Genomic DNA, 17,183 nt, shown 5'->3' with positions numbered 1-17,183 from the left:
AGAGTCTGACAGTTTAGAGTTTGTTCCCTAAACTGGCTGTGTATCAGAATCACCTGGGGTGCTTAGTAACTATTCAATGCTCAGACTTGACTCCTGCAGATTCAGATTCCGTTGGCATAGAGTGGGCCCCGGGAATAGTGTCTTTATCAATACTCAGATGATGCTGATGTAATAAGCCTTCAGTCTCTTTTTTGGGAAAACATAGGTTTATAGCACAGTTCAGGAGTTTTTCTTTTTTAAAACTTCTATCTTTAGCACTTTTTAAAAGTTTTCATGTCATTCTCTCCTGTCATCAGATTTTATTTTGGCTTTACAAAAAATCTACAAGGTAATATCTGTTCTTTAATAGAAGCCAACATTCTGACTCATTCTTTTGCTGCTGTCATATTAAGTTTTTGTAATATCTCTTGAGCAGAATCAGATAAAACTCTATTTTCTTATTTCATTGGAATTAAAAATGAAATAAGACTCCTAGAGTACACGATTATGGGCTAGAGATATATTTACAATTCCTTTATTTTATTATTTTTTATAATCATATGGTTTATATTCCTTCATTTGTTAATATGGTATATCACATTGATTGATTTGCATATATTGAAGAATCCTTGCATCCCTGGGATAAATCCCACTTGATCATGGTGTATGATCCTTTATATATATATATTTTTTTAACATCGTTATTGGAGTATAATTGCTTTACAATAGTGTGCCAGTTTCTGCCCCACAACAAAATGAATCAGTTATACATATACATATGCTCCCATATCTCTTCCCTCTTGCATCTCCCTCCCTCCCACCCTCCCCATCCCACCCCTCTAGGTGGTCACAAACCACCCAGCTGATCTCCCTGTGCCATGCAGCTGCTTCCCACCAGCTATCCACCCTACATTTGGTAGTGTATATATGTCCATGCCACTCTCTCACTTCGTCACAGCTTACCATTCCCCCTCCCCATATCCTTAAGGCCATGCTCTAGTGGGTCTGTGTTTTATTCCCGACCTACCCCTAGGCTCTTCATGACATATTTTTTCTTAGATTCCATATATATGTGTTAGCATACGGTATTTGTTTTTCTCCTTCTGACTTACTTCACTCTGTATGACAGGCTCTAGGTCCATCCACCTCAATACAAATAACTCAGTTTCATTTCTTTTTATTGCTGAGTAATATTCCATTGTATATATGTGAAACATCTTTATCCATTCATCTGTTGATGGACACTTAGGTTGCTTCCATGTCCTGGCTATCGTAAATAGAGCTGCAATGAACATTTTGGTACATGACTCTTTTTGAATTATGGTTTTCTCAGGGTATATGCCCAGTAGTGGGATTGCTGGGTCGTATGGTAGTTCTATTTTAAGATTTTTAAGGAACCTCCATACTGTTCTCCATAGTGGTTGTATCAATTTACATTCCCACCAACAGTGCAAGAGTGTTCCCTTTTCTCCACACCCTCTCCAGCATTTATTGTTTCTAGATTTTTAAATCATGGCCATTCCGACTGGTGTGAGATGATATCTCATTGTAGTTTTGATTTGCATTTCTCTAATGATTAATGATGTTGAGCATTGTTTCATGTGTTTGTTGGCGATCTGTATATCTTCTTTGGAGGAATGTCTATTTAGGTCTTCTGCCCATTTTTGGATTGGGTTGTTTGTTTTTTTGTTATTGAGCTGCATGAGTTTCTTATAAATTTTGGAGATTAATCCTTTGTCAGTTGCTTCATTTGCAACTATTTTCTCCCATTCTAACGGTTGTCTTTTGGTCTTGTTTATTGTATCCTTTGCTGTGCAAAAGCTTTTAAGTTTCATTAGGTCCCATTTGTTTATTTTTGTTTTTATTTCTATTTCTCTAGGAGGTGGGTCAAAAAGGATCTTGCTGTGATTTATGTCATAGAGTGTTCTGCCTATGTTTTCCTCTAAGAGTTTGATGGTGTCTGGCCTTACATTTAGGTCTTTAACCCATTTTGAGTTTATTTTTGTGTATGGTGTTAGAGAGTGTTCTAATTTCATACTTTTACATGTAGCTGTCCAGTTTTCCCAGCACCAATTATTGAAGAGGCTGTCTTTTCTCCACTGTATATCCTTCCCTCCTTTATCAAAGATAAGGTGACCATATGTGTGTGGGTTTATCTCTGGGCTTTCTATCCTGTTCCATTGATCTATATTTCTGTTTTTGTGCCAGTACCATACTGTCTTGATTACTGTAGCCTTGTAGTATAGTCTGAAGTCAGGGAGCCTGACTCCTCCAGCTCCATTTTTCATTCTCAAGATTGCTTTGGCTATTTGGGGTCTTTTGTGTTTCCATATAAATTGTGAAATTTTTTGTTCTAGTTCTTTAAAAAAAGCCAGTGGTAGTTTGATAGGTATTGCATTGAATCTGTAGATTGCTTTGGGTAATAGAGTCATTTTCACAATGTTGATTCTTCCAATCCAAGAACATGGTATATCTCTCCATCTATTTGTATCATCTTTAATTTCTTTCATCAGTGTCTTATAATTTTCTGCATACAGGTCTTTTGTCTCCTTAGGTAGGTTTATTCCTAGATATTTTATTCTTTTTGTTGCAGTGGTAAATGGGAGTGTTTTCTTAATTTCACTTTCAGATTTTTCATCATTAGTGTATAAGAATGCCAGAGTTTTCTGTGCATTAATTTTGTATCCTGCTACTTTACCAAATTCATTGTTTAGCTCTAGTAGTTTTCTGGTAGCATATTTAGGATTCTCAACGTATAGTATCATGTCCTCTGCAAACAGTGACAGCTTTACTTCTTCTTTTCTGATTTGGATTCCTTTTATTTCTTTTTCTTCTCTGATTGCTGTGGCTAGAACTTCCAAAACTATATTGAATAAGAGTGGTGAGAGTGGGCAACCTTGTCTTGTTCCTGATCTTAGTGGAAATGGTTTCAGTTTTTCACCATTGAGGACAATGTTGGCTGTGGGTTTGTCATATATGGCCCTTATTATGTTGAGGAAAGTTCCCTCTATGCCTACTTTCTGCAGTGTTTTTTATCATAAATGGGTGTTGAATTTTGTCAAAAGCTTTCTCTGCATCTACTGAGATGATCATATGGTTTTTCTCTTTCAGTTAGTTGATATGGTGTATCACGTTGATTGATTTGCGTATATTGAAGAATCCTTGCATTGCTGGAATAAACCCCACTTGATCATGGTGTATGATCCTTTTAATGTGCTGTTGGATTCTGTTTGCTAGTATTTTGTTGAGGATTTTTGCATCTATGTTCATCAGTGATATTGGCCTGTAGTTTTCTTTCTTTGTGATGTCTTTGTCTGGTTTTGGTATCAGGGAGATGGTGGCCTCATAGAATGAGTTTGGGAGTGTTTCTCCCTCTGCTATCTTTTGGAAGGGTTTGAGAAGGATAGGTGTTAGCTCTTCTCTAAATGTTTGATAGAATTCTCCTGTGTAGCCATCTGGTCCTGGGTTTTGTTTGTTGGAAGATTTTTAATCACAGTTTCAATTTCAGTGCTTGTGATTGGTCTGTTCATATTTTCTATTTCTTCCTGGTTCAGTCTCAGCAGGTTGTGCATTTCTAAGAATTTGTCCATTTCTTCTAGGTTGTCCATTTAATTGGCATAGAGTTGCTTGTAGTAATCTCTCATAATCTTTTGTATTTCTGCAGTGTCAGTTACTTCTCCTTTTTCATTTCTAATTCTATTGATTTGAGTCTTCTCCCTATTTTTCTTGAAGAGTCTGGCTAATGGTTTATCAATTTTGTTTATCTTCTCAAAGAACCAGCTTTTAGTTTTATTGATATTTGCTGTCATTTCCTTCATTTCTTTTTCATTTATTTCTGATCTTATCTTTATGATTTCTTTCCTTTTGCTAACTTTGGGGTTTTTTTTGTTCTTCTTTCTCTAATTGCTTTAGGTTCAGGGTTAGGTTGTTTATTCAAGATGTTTCCAGTTTCTTAAGGTAGGATTGTATTGCTATAAACTTCCCTCTTAGAACTGCTTTTGCTGCATCCCATAGGTTTTGGGTTGTCGTTTCTCCATTGTCATTTGTTTCTAGGTATTATTTGATTTCCTCTTTGATTTCTTCAGTGATCTCTTCGTTATTAAGTAGTGTATTGTTTAGCCTCAATGTGTTTGAATTTTTTACAGATCTTTTCCTGTAATTGATATCTAGTCTCATAGCGTTGTGGTCAGAAAACATACTTGATACGATTTCAATTTTCTTAAATTTACCAAGGCTAGATTTGTGACCCAAGATATGATCTATCCTGGAGAATGTTCCATGAGCACTTGAGAAAAATGTGTATTCTGTTGTTTTTGGATGGAGTGTCCTATAAATATCAATTAAGTCCATCTTGTTTAATGTATCATTTAAAACTTGTGTTTCCTTATTTATTTTCATTTTGGATGAGCTGTTCATTGGTGAAAGTGGGGTGTTAAAGTCCCCTACTGTGATTGTGTTACTGTCGATTTCCCCTTTTATGGCTGTTAGTATTTGCCTTATGTATTGAGGTGCTCCTATGTTGGGTGCATAAATATTTACAATTGTTATATCTTCTTCATGGATCGATCCCCTGATCATTATGTAGTGGCCTTCCTTGTCTCTTGTAACATTCTTATTTTAAAGTCTATTTTATCTGATATGAGTATTACTACTCCAGCTTTCTTTTGATTTCCATTTGCATGCAATATCTTTTTCCATCCCCTCACTTTCAGTCTGTATGTGTCCCTAGGTCTGAAATGGGTCTCTTGTAGACAGCATATATATGGGTATTGTTTTTGTATCCATTCAGCCAGTCTGTGTCTTTTAGTGGGAGCATTTAATCCATTTACATTTAAGGTAATTATCGATATGTATGTTCCTATTCCCATTTTCTTAATTGTTTTGCATTTGTTCTTGTAGGTCTTTTCTTTCTCTCGTGTTTCTTGCCTAGAGAAGTTCCCTTAGGATTTGTTGTAAAGCTGGTTTGGTGGTGCTGAACTCTCTCAGCTTTTGCTTGTCTGTAAAGGTTTTAATTTCTCCATTGAATCTGAAAGAGATCCTTGCTGGGTAGAGTAATCTTGGTTGTAGGTTTTTCTCCTTCATCACTTCAAGTATGTCCTGCCACTCCCTTCTAGCTTGCAGTTTCTGCTGAAAGATCAGCTGTTTACCTTATAGGGATTCCCTTGTGTGTTATTTGTTTTTCCCTTGCTGCTTTTAATATGTTTTCTTTGTATTTAATTTTTGATAGTTTGATTATTATGTGTCTTGGCGTGTTTATCCTTGGGTTTATCCTGTATGGGATTCTCTGTGCTTCCTGGACCCGATTAACTATTTCCTCTCCCATATTAGGGAATTTTTCAACTATAATCTCTTCAAATATTTTCTCAGTCCCTTTCTTTTTCTCTTCTTCTTCTGGGACCCCTACAATTCGAATGTTGGTGCGTTTAATGTTGTCCCAGAGGTCTCTGAGACTGTCCTCAGTTCTTATCATTCTTTTTTCTTTATTCTGCTCTGCAGTAGTTATTTCCACTATTTTATCTTCCAGGTCACTTATCCGTTCTTCTGCCTCAGTTATTGTGCTATTGATCCCATCTAGATTATTTTAAATTTCATTTATTGTGTTGTTCATCATTGCTTACTTCCTCTTTAGTTCTTCTAGGTCCTTGTTAAATGTTTCTTGCATTTTGTCTATTCTATTTCCAAGATTTTGGATCATCTTTACTATCATTATTCTGAATTCCTTTTCAGGTAGACTGCCTATTTCCTCTTCATTTGTTAGGTCTGGTGGGTTTTTACCTTGCTCCTTCATCTGCTGTGTCTTTTTCTGTCTTTTCATTTTGCTTATCTTAGTGTGTTTGGGGTCTCCTTTTCCCAGGCTTCAGGTTCATAGTTCCCATTGTTTTTGGTGTCTGTCCCCAGTGGCTAAGGTTGGTTCAGTGGGTTGAGTAGGTTTCCTGGTTGAGGGGAATAGTGCCTCTGTTCTGGTGGATGAGGCTGGATGTTTTCTTTCTGGTGGGCAGGTCTACGTCTGGTGGTGTGTTTTGGGGTCTCTCTAGACTTATTATGATTTTAGGCAGCCTCTCTGCTATGGATGGGGCTGTGTTCCTGTCTTGCTAGTTGTTTGGCATAGGGTTTCCAGCACTGTAGCTTGCTGGTCGTTGAGTGAAGTTGGGTCTTGGTGTTGAGATGGATATCCCTGGGAGATTTTCACCGTTTGATATTACGTGGAGCTGGGAGATCTCTTGTGGACCAGTGTCCTGAAGTTGGTTCTTCCACCTCAGAGACACAGCTCTGACACTTTGCTGGAGCACCAAGAGCCTTTAATCCACACGGCTCAGCATAAAAGGGAGAAAAGAAAGAAAGGAAGAAAGGAAGAAAGGAAGAAAGGAAGAAAGGAAGAAAGAAAGAAAGAAAGAAAGAAAGAAAGAAAGAAAGAAAGAAAGAAAGAGGATAAAATAAAGTAGGATAAAATAAAATAAAGTTATTAAAATAAAAAAATAATTATTAAGAAGAAAAATTTAAAAAAGTAGAAAACAAACAAACAAAAAAATGGGACGGTCAGAACCCTAGGACAAATGGTGAAAGCAAAGCTATACAGACAAAATCTCACACAGAAGCATATACATACACACTCACAAAAAGCGAAAAAGGGGAAAAAATAATATATCTTCTTCCCAAAGTCCACCTCCTCAATTTGGGATGATTCGTTGTCTATTCAGGTATTCCACAGATGCAGGGTACATCAAGTTGATTGTGGAGCTTTAATAGCTGCTTCTGAGGCTGCTGGGAGAGATTTCTCTTTCTTTTCTTTGTTTGCACAGCTCCAGGGGTTCAGCTTTGGATTTGGCCCCGCCTCTGCGTGTAGGTCGCCTGAGGGCGTCTGCTCTTCTCTCAGACAGGACGGGGTTAAAGGAGCAGCTGATTCAGGGGCTCTGGCTCACTCAGGCTGGGGGGAGGGAGGGGTACGGATGCGGATGCGGGGTGAGCCTGCGGCTGCAGAGGCCAGCATGACGTTGCACCAGCCTGAGGCCCGCCGTGCGTTCTTCCGGGGAAGTTGTCCCTGGATCCCGGGACCCTGGCAGTGGCGGGCTGCACAGGCTCCCGGGAGGGGCGGTGTGGAGAGTGACCTGTGCTCGCACACAGGCTTCTTGGTGGCGGCAGCAGCAGCCTTAGCGTCTCATGCCCGTCTCTGTGGTCTGCGGTGATGGCCGCAGCTCGCGCCCATCTCTCGAGCGCCTTTAAGCGGCGCGCTTATTCCCCTCTCCTTGCGCACCAGGAAACAAAGAGGCAAGAAAAAGTCTCTTGTCTCTTCCGCAGCTCCGGACTTCTCCCGGACTCCCTCCCGGGTAGCCGTGGTGCACTAACCCCTTCAGGCTGTGTTCCCGCAGCCACCCCCAGTCCTCTCCCCACATCCGACCAAAGCCCGAGCCTCAGCTCCCAGCCCCCACCCGCCCTGGCGGGTGAGCCGACAAGCCTCTCGGGCTGGTGAATGACAGTTGGCACTGATCCTCTGTGCGGGTATCTCTTCACTTTGCCCTCCGCACCCTGTTACTGCGCTCTCCTCCGTGGCTCTGAAGCTTCCCCCCTCTGCCACCCGCAGTCTCCCTACATTTCCTTTAAATATCAAAGTTTACTGCCACTGAACTACACCCATAGTGTTTGGCTGAACATTCCTTTTTAGTACAGAAGTGACTGCCTCCTAGAATCAGCTTTCTTTCTCTCAATGTTTGCTACAACTTTGAAAACTGGGTAGATACTCCAGTGACTTATCAAAAGGATATTTTCTCTGAAGACTTCACTGTTATAATTTGGCATTTGTCAGAACTTCCCAGAAGCATACAGAAGTCTTTTAGCCCCTTCCTTCTTCAATCCTATAATGTACTAAGGAGAGTTCCCTATAGTTGTATTGAAGATTTTTATATTGGGCCTCATATAATCTTTAATCTTAGTAGGGAATTCATCCAATCATTCAATAATATTCTGAGCATATACTATACTCTAGGCACTAGAAACACAAAAGTAAATAAGACAGATACCATTCCTGTTTCAATGGTGCTTATAGTCCAATGGGAAAGAAAGATAATTGTATAATCGGATACAGTAATTGTACTAGGTAGTGTTCCATCAGAGAAACAGAACCAGCAGGAGATACATATATATATGTGTGTGTATATATGTGAATATATGTGTATATACATACACATATATAGTATATGTATATATGTGTATATAGTATGCATATATAATATATATAGCATGTGTATATACATATATATACATGGAGAGAGATAGGGTGGGGTTGAGAGATTCATTGCAAGGAATTGGTTTATATAATTGTGAGGATTGGCTAGTCAAGTCCCAGATTCCTAGGGCAGATAGGCAGTCAAGAAAGGAGGGCTGGACATTTTCAAGCAGGAGGTGACACTGCAGTTCACAGGCAGAATTTCTTATTCCTCAGGGTAATTTGGGTTCTGTTGTATGAACAGAAGCCCTTTGAACTACTTGGAAGGTCTACCCTGATTATGGAAGATAATCTCCTTTACATAAAGCCAATTAATTGTAGATGCTAACCAAATCTATAAATTACCTTCACAGCAACACCTCAAATAGGGTTTGATTGAATAACTTAGCACTATAGCCTAGCCAAGGTGACACATAAAACTGACCATTACAGCAATGTCTGAAAAATGCTATGGTGGAGAAAGTATAAAATGCCAAAGACCAACATAGCAAGGGCGTCCATCTTAGTCTATGTGGAGTCAGATGACTATTAAGGTAAGACCTGAGAGATGAGTAGGAATTAGCTAGATAAAGAGGTGGACAGGGAATATTCTAAGATGTAGAAAGTGTAAGCAAAGGTCCAGAGACCACAGAGAGACCAGAGATGTAATCGTCTCTTCTCATCAGATGTTTTTTCCTGGCTTTCTTTTTTCAGAACACCCTGAGGTGATGGTTGATCTTTAACAGAAGCTGAGATTTGATTTTTTTGGTAATTATTATATTAGCTTATTGTAATGCCTTCAATACTGAATCAGAGTATTATATTGGCTGTGGGATTGTCAGAAACAGCTTTTATTATGTTGAGGTATGTTCCCTCTATATCCACTTTGGTAAGAGTTTTTATCATGAATGGATATTGGATTTTCAGACAAAATAGACTTCAAATCAAAAAAAATTACAAGAGAAAAAAAAGACATTCTATAGTAATAAAAGGCTCTATACAGCAAGAAGATATAATAATTATAAACATTTTCACAGGTACTAACAGAGCATCAAACTATATAAAGCAAAAGCTGACAGAATTGATGGTAGAAATAGACAGTTCTACAATAATAGCTGAAGACTTCAGTACCCCACTTCCAATAATGGATAGAACAACCAGACAGATGATAAGTAAGGAAACAGGGTACTTAAGACAGTAAACCAACTAGATATAACAGACACCTACAGAACACTCTACCCAAGAAAAATAGCATACACGTTCTTCCCAAGGGCACATGTACATTTTCTAGGATAGACCATATGTTAGGCCACCAATTAAGTCTCAATCGATTAAAAAGATAGATATCATAAAAAGTATCGTCCCCAATCACAATAGGATAAAGTTAGAAATCAGTAACAGAAAAAAAAAATCACAAACTTGTAGAAATGAAACCACACTTTGAAACAAGCAATGGATCAAAGATATAAGGGAAATTAGAAAACGCTTGCAGATGAATGAAAATGAAAATTCAACATACCAAAACTTATGAGATGCTGTGAAAGCAGTGCTAAGGGGAAATTTACAGTCTCAAACGCTTATGTTAAAAATCAAAAAAGATCTCAAATCAACAACCTACCTTTACAACTTAAGAAACTAGAAAAGGAAGAACAAACTGAATCCAAAACTATCAAAAGAAATGAAATAATAAAGATTAGAGCAGAGATAAAGAAAAGGGAGCTTAGAGAAACAGTAGAGAAAATCAATGAATCCAAAACAGGTTCTTCAAAAACATTAACAAAATTAACAATGTTTTAGCTAGATGGACTAAGAAAAAAAGAGAAAACTAAATTACTAAATCAGAAATGATAGTGGGGACACTACTACCAATTGTATAGAAATAAAAGGAATAATAAGTGGGTACTGTGAAAAATTGTACACCAACAAATTGGATAACCTAGATGAAATTCTAGGTTATCACACCAGCACAAATTCCTAGAAACATGAAACCTACCAAGACTAAATCATGAAGGAATAGAAAATCCAAATAGACCTATAACTAGCAAGGAGATTGAATCAGTAAACAAAAATCTTCTAATAAAGAAAAACTCTGAATCTGATGGCTTTAACTGGTAAAAACTACAAAACGTTTAAAGAAAACTTATACCAATCCTACTCAAAATTTTCCTACTGGAGAATGGACTTGAGGATATGGGGAGGGGGAAGGGTAAGCTGTGACAAAGTGAGAGAGTGGCATGGACATATATACACTACCAAATGTAGGGTGGATAGCTGGTGGGAAGCAGCTGCATAGCACAGGGAGATCAGCTCGGCAGTTTGTGACCACCTAGAGGGGTGGGATAGGGATGGTGGGAGGGAGGGAGACACAAGAAGGAAGAGATATGGGAACATATGTATAACTGATTCACTTTGTTATAAAGCAGAAACTAACACACCATTGTAAAGCAATTATACTCCAATAAAGATGTTAAAAAAAATTTTCCAAAAACATGAAGAGAAAGCACCACATTCTAACCTATCCTACAAGTCCTGATTCCAAAGTCAGAGAAAGATTTTGAAAGGAAAACAAAACAATGAAAAACAAAAACCCTACCATCCAATATCCCGTATGAACATGGACATAGAAACCCTCAACAAAATACCATGAAATTGAATTCAGCAGCATATTAAAAGGATCTATAACATAACCAAATGAGATTAATTCCTCGAATGCAAGAATGATTCAAAATATGAAAATTGATCAATGTGTTACTCCACAATGACAGAATAAAGGGAAAAAAACACACATGATTATCTCCAACGATACAGAAAATGTATCTGGGAAATTTGAACACCTTTTATGACAAAAACCCTCATAGGAATGGAAGGAAACTGACTCAATATAATAAAAGCTATATATGAAAAACCAACAGTAACACCATACTCAAGGACAAAAAACTGAAAGCTTTTCCTCCAGGATTTGGAATAAGATGAGACTTCCCACCAGAAACTATGAAACTTCTAGAAGGAAACATACTCAGTAAACTCTTTGATATTGGTCTTAGCAGTATCTTTCTAGATATTCCCAGGTTAGGGAAACAAAGGCAAAAATAAACAAATGGGACTACATTAAACTAAAAAGCTTCTGCACAGCAAGGTAAATCATGAATAAAATGAAGAGACTACCTACTGAAAGAAAGAAAATATTTGCAAATCATATATCTGATAGGGGTTAATATCTAAAATCTACAAAGGCTCATGCACCTCAATAGCAAAAAACAACAAAAAAACAAAAACAAAACCAATTCGACTAAAAAATGGACAGAAGATCTGAATAGATATTTTTCCAAAGAAGACATATAGATGGCTAATAAGTACATGAGAAGGTGCTCAATATCTCTAATCAGGGAAATGCAAATCAAAACCACAATGGGATATCACCTCACACTTGTTAGAATGCCTATTACAAGAAGGCAAGAGGTAACAAGTGTTGGGCAGGATGTGGAGAAAAGGGAACCATTGTGCACTGTTGGTGGGGATGTAAGTTGTTGCAGCCGCTATGGAAAACAGTATGAAGACTCCTCAAAAAATTGATAATAGAACTATCAGCAATACCACTTCTGGGTATTTATCCAAAGAAAACAAAAACACTAACTTGAAAACATATATGCATCCCTTTGTTCATTGTAGCATTATTTACAATAGCCAAGATGTGGAAAAAACCTAAGTGTCTATTGATAGATGAATGGATAAAGAAAATGTGATATATATATGACATAATTTTATATTTATAAATATATAAATAAATATATACATATTTACCATATATAAAATATTTATATATTTATCACACATACACATATATATAATGAAATATTATTCAACCATAAAAAGGAATGAAATCTTGCCATTTTTGACTGTATGGATGAACCTCAAGGGTATTATGTTAAGGAAAATATTAAGTGCAAGAAATCAGACAGATACAGAGAACATATTGGTGGTTGCCAGAGGTGGGAGGTGAAGGGTGGGCAAAGTGGATAAAGGATGTCAAAGGTACAAACTTTCATTTATGAAATAAACAAGTTATGGGAATGTAATATACAGCATGGTGACTATAGTTAATAATGTTGTATTGTATATTTGATAGTAGCTAAGAGAGTGGATCTTAAAAGTTGTCATCCTCCACCCCCCAATTTTTTGTAACATTGTATTGTGATGAATGTTAATTAGACTTATTGTTGTGATCATTTTGCAATATATACAAATATCAAAATCATTATCTTGTACACCAGAAACTAAGCTAAAGTTGGGACTTCCCTGGAGGTCTAGTGGTTAAGACTCTGCGCTTTCAATGCAGGGGGCACACGTTCAATCCCTGGTCGGGGAACTAAGATCCCACATGCCACGTGGCACGGCACAAAAACAAAAAGGAAAGAAACTAAGCTAATGTTGTATGTCAACTACACCTGAATGAAAAAAATCCTTAAAACATCACTTAAAAAAAAAACCTCCTCCAAATTTAGTTATCAAAACAGTGTGGTAGTGGCATAAGGACAGTCATATAGAGCAATCATTTAGAATAGTAGAGCCCAGAAATAAACCTTTGTACACGAATGGCCAAATGATTTTTGACAAAGACATGAAGACCATTCAATGGGGAAAGGACAGTGTTTTCAACAAACGGTGCTGAGAAAACTGGATGTCCACATGCAAAAGAATGAAGTTGGAGCCTTTAATTAACACTGTGCAAAAAATTAATTCAAAATGGATCAAAGACCTAAATGTAAGACCTAAAGTGATCTAGCTCTTAGAAGAAAACATAATACAAAAGTTTTGCAAGATTGGCAGTTATTTCTTGGATATGATACAAAAGGCATAGGTACTAAAAGAAAAAAAGGACAAATGTGAATTCATGAAAATTTAGAAATTTTTTTCATCAACAGAAACAATCAACAGGGTAAACTGGCAATCCACAGAATGGAAAAAGTATTTGTAAATCATGTATCTGATAAGGGAATATTATTCACAACATATGGAGAATTCCTAAACATCCACAACCAAAAACCAAACATTAATAACGGCCAAAGGAGGGACTTCCCTGGTGGTCCAGCAGTTAAGACTCTGTGCTCCCAATGCAGGAGGCCCGGGTTCGATCTCTGGTCAGGGAACTAGAGCCCGCAAGCCACAACTAAAGATCCTGTGTGCCGCAACTAAGACCCAGTGCAGCCAAATAAATAAATAATAAAATAATGGCCAAAGGATGTGAGTAGACATTTCTCCGAAGTAGATACAGAAGTGGCAAATAAGCACATGAAAAATGTACAATGTCACTAATCATTAAAGAAATGCAAACAGAAGTATAAGGAGATACCACTTAACAACTATTAGGATGGCTACTATTAAAAAATCAGACAGGGAGTTCCCTGGTAGTCTAGTGGTTAGGATTCAGCGTTTTCACTGCTGTGGCCCGGTTTCAATCCCTGGTCAGGGAACTGAGATCCTACAAGCCGTGTGGTGTGGCCAAAAACAAAAACAAAACCAGACTATAACAAACTTTGGCAAAATATGGAGAAACTGTAACCCTTGTATACTTTTGGTGCATAACGTAAATGAATGTACAGCCACTGTATATGTATAGCCTGAATGTAAAAAGGTACAGTCATTGTGGAAAACAGTAGGCCATTACATAAAAAAAATTAAAAATAGAATTATCATTTGGTCCAGCATTTCTACTTCAACCCAAAAGGATTGAAAACAAGGTCTCAAAGAGATATTTGTACACTCATATTCAGCCTTAAAAAGGAAAGAAATTCCGACATATGCTACAAGAGGGATGAACCTTGAGGACCTCATGTTAGGTGAAAGAGGTCAATAAAACAAGGCAAATACTGTATGATTCTACTTATATGAGGTACTTAAGGTACTCATAGTCATAGGGACAGAAAGTAGAATGGTGGTTGCCAGGAATGGAGAGTTATAGTTTAGTGGGAATAGAGTTAAAGTTATACAAAGTGAAAAGACCTATACAGGATGAAAAGCACTCCTAAATGCCTACTCAGGACTTGTTTGCTCTGTGTTTACATATAATTCTGACAAGCTTTATTTCTGTTCTCTTGAGTACAGATTAACTGAGCAGATGACCACAGAGACTCTTATTATGTTGCTTGACCAGTATTTACCAGGTCTCACTTAATCCCTATAGGCTCTTTGTTCCTATATCAGTATACTTCGTTCGGTTTTTGGGTTTTTTTTGCTGTGTTGTTAGTTTTACTGCACACCAAATGAAAATGCACGTGGGTAGATTGTTGCTAAATACAGTCACAATGACACCAGCAAGAAGGGATAGTTGACAACCTGATGGGAAGAAATGAAAGAGAATAACCGTAAAATTATATAGATATTAGACATCAAAAAGGACTGACACCTTGATTATATTTAGTCTGGGGCTATTGGTCCTACACATCTTATAACCCCGAGAGCAGCACGGTGTTTATGCTAGCGCATTAAGTAATAATTTTATGATAGTGTCAATAGATCCTCAAGAAACAATTTAAATTATATTCAGTTTATTCTTTCTAAGAAAGTAGAGGAGTATACAAAGCATTTTATTAGCTTTTCAAACAAGCTGATGTGATTTGGCACTTGAGGGGTAGGGGTAAGCTTTTGTTATAATGATGATTCCTAAGTGCCTGCTCCCTGCCAGGCAATGTGCCAGATGTTTAATATAAATTGTCATTAGTCCTTCTGGGCAAGGAGCCTGCATCATGACCAGGCAGGTATCTTCGAGGTTTGGGGAAGGCAGATTCATTCGGCTGTGCCTTTGGCAATTTGGACTTATTTTGAAAATGAAACACTTACAGATTGCCTTCCTCTTAAGAAGGTAGAGGAGTGTGTACTGATTTTACTTAATTTATCTTATTGAGCTGATATAGTCAGATAAGGTTTTGTTATATAATAATAGACACCACTCTTAAGTACCTCCTTCATGCCAAGCAACGTGTCTGGTGTTTAACATAAAATATTTTAACATAAAATATTGTTACTCCCCACTTTACATGTTGAGAAACTGTGGCTCAGAGAGATTGTTATCTGCTCAAGGACATAAATGAGTCACAAAGGCAGGACTCAAATTCAGTTGTTTAATACCCCAAAGCCTTACTCTTCCCAATCCCAGGAGACTTCAGCTACAGAGGAAGTCCCCTCAGGTGCACAGTATGGTTCACCAACAGAGCCCATAAAGGAGCTGTCTGTGTAAGGAACTTCTCGTACAGTGGGAAGGTTCCTATTTCTATCCCTCTTCTCCATGGAACACTGTTCTCACTCAGGGAGAGGAGAGCCACTCTGGATGGCTCTGAACCAAGGGCGAATTTTAGTCATCTCAGAGGAACCCACCCAGAGTAGTTCCTTGGTGTTACCTGCTGAGCCTGTCCAGCCCTCAGAGTGACCGGCCTGGCTGTGGTTTACCACGCTCAGCATTTTCCCTGGCAGCTGAAGTCACCCTAGAAATGGCCTCTGGATTTGGGAAGGAAACTCTCCTGGTACCTGCTGCAAAGAAGGTCCCTGTGTGGTTGGGAGGAGCACCCCAAGGGCAAGTCAACTCAGCTCTGTAGGAAAGTCGGCTAGGCCCTCTCATATTCAAGAACGAGAAGCCAGGAAGCCCCCACGATGTGGTTTCCTCTTTGTTCCTGCTGCCATGAATGCCTTTCTGATTCTTTGTCTAAGCTAAAAATCCACTGGTCCCTGGTCCTAGGCTCCTTAATGGCAGTTGCAAGGCTAGAGCTGCCTGTAGCTGGGGATTTTCCTTCCCCTGGTCGGTTGGCCAGGATCATATGCCTTCAGGTTAGGCTCTGGTTAAGTGGTGTCTCCTGAGGGCAGGCCTTCTTAGGAACATGGTGATTTGGTGTATTTCCAAATGGTTCCTTTCCTCTCCCTCTCTGGATGCACAAGGGGATTTTTCTCTGTTACCTATTGTGAGAACCAAGTGCAGCTTGTAGAGGCAAATCCCACCAGGGTATATTTCTCCCCTATGTACTGTGAGAACCTGTTGAGCACCAGGACTTAAAATTCACACAACTGTAGGGGACCCCTTAGGACTGGGTGCCCCCGGAGTTCTTAACTCTCAGAGTTGTTCACGCTGTGTCTCTAGCAGTTCTTCAGTTACAGTTCAGGTTTTCCTACCACAGCACTGGCTCTAGGCACTTGTTCCCACTGAGGTTTCCCCTTGAGATCTCTGCTTCAGTAAGCCATCACCCACTGCCTGTCTCCTCAGTCTTGGGGGCAAAGGTTTGCTTTGTTTTCACGTTTCTTAAGGATTCCAGAAGAGTTTTTTTTCCAGTCTCTTCAGCTTTTTACTTGTTGTTAGGACAAAGTAGTGACTTCCAAGTCCCTTACATGCAGAACCCAGTCCAATGAATTTTCATTTGAAATTCTCCTGTTAATTGGACGGCTCTGAACTTCCCCCAGTCTGAGGAGAATGAATTATTATAGCTGTTGTTGCTACTGCTGCTGAGGTTGTTACTGTTGTGATTTTGTTGTTGTTGAGTCTATTTCATACACAAATTGTACAGAATTAAAGGAGTAAGCTTTTAGGTATAACACTTTTAAATGCATGGAAACTCACAGAGTTCTCAACCAATGTATACGAGGTGACAGATGTTCACTAAAATTATTGTGATAATCATTTCATGACATGTAAGTCAAATCATTATGCTGGACACCATACACTTCAACAGAGCTGTATGTTAATTACATTTCAATAAAACTGGAAAAATTTTGAAAAAAACCCCAGAATTTCAACCAGATATGGGTCTCTGGCATACTCTGATAAATCATCTTCTAAAAATTTTTCAATAAAAAAGTACAAGATATGCAGCTGAAAAAACAATGAAATAATGCTACTCACTGCAACATGGATGGACCTACAGGTTATCATACTAAGTGAAGTAAGTCAAAAAGAGAAAGACAAATACCATATGATATCACTTATATGTGGAATCTAAAATATGACACAAGTGAACCTATCTAT

The sequence above is a fragment of the Kogia breviceps genome, chromosome 7 (assembly GCF_026419965.1).
Source record: "Kogia breviceps isolate mKogBre1 chromosome 7, mKogBre1 haplotype 1, whole genome shotgun sequence".
In the NCBI taxonomy this organism is placed as follows: Eukaryota; Metazoa; Chordata; class Mammalia; order Artiodactyla; family Physeteridae; genus Kogia; species Kogia breviceps.
The sequence above is the reverse complement of the archived record's forward strand: the minus strand, read 5'-3'. Positions refer to the sequence as shown.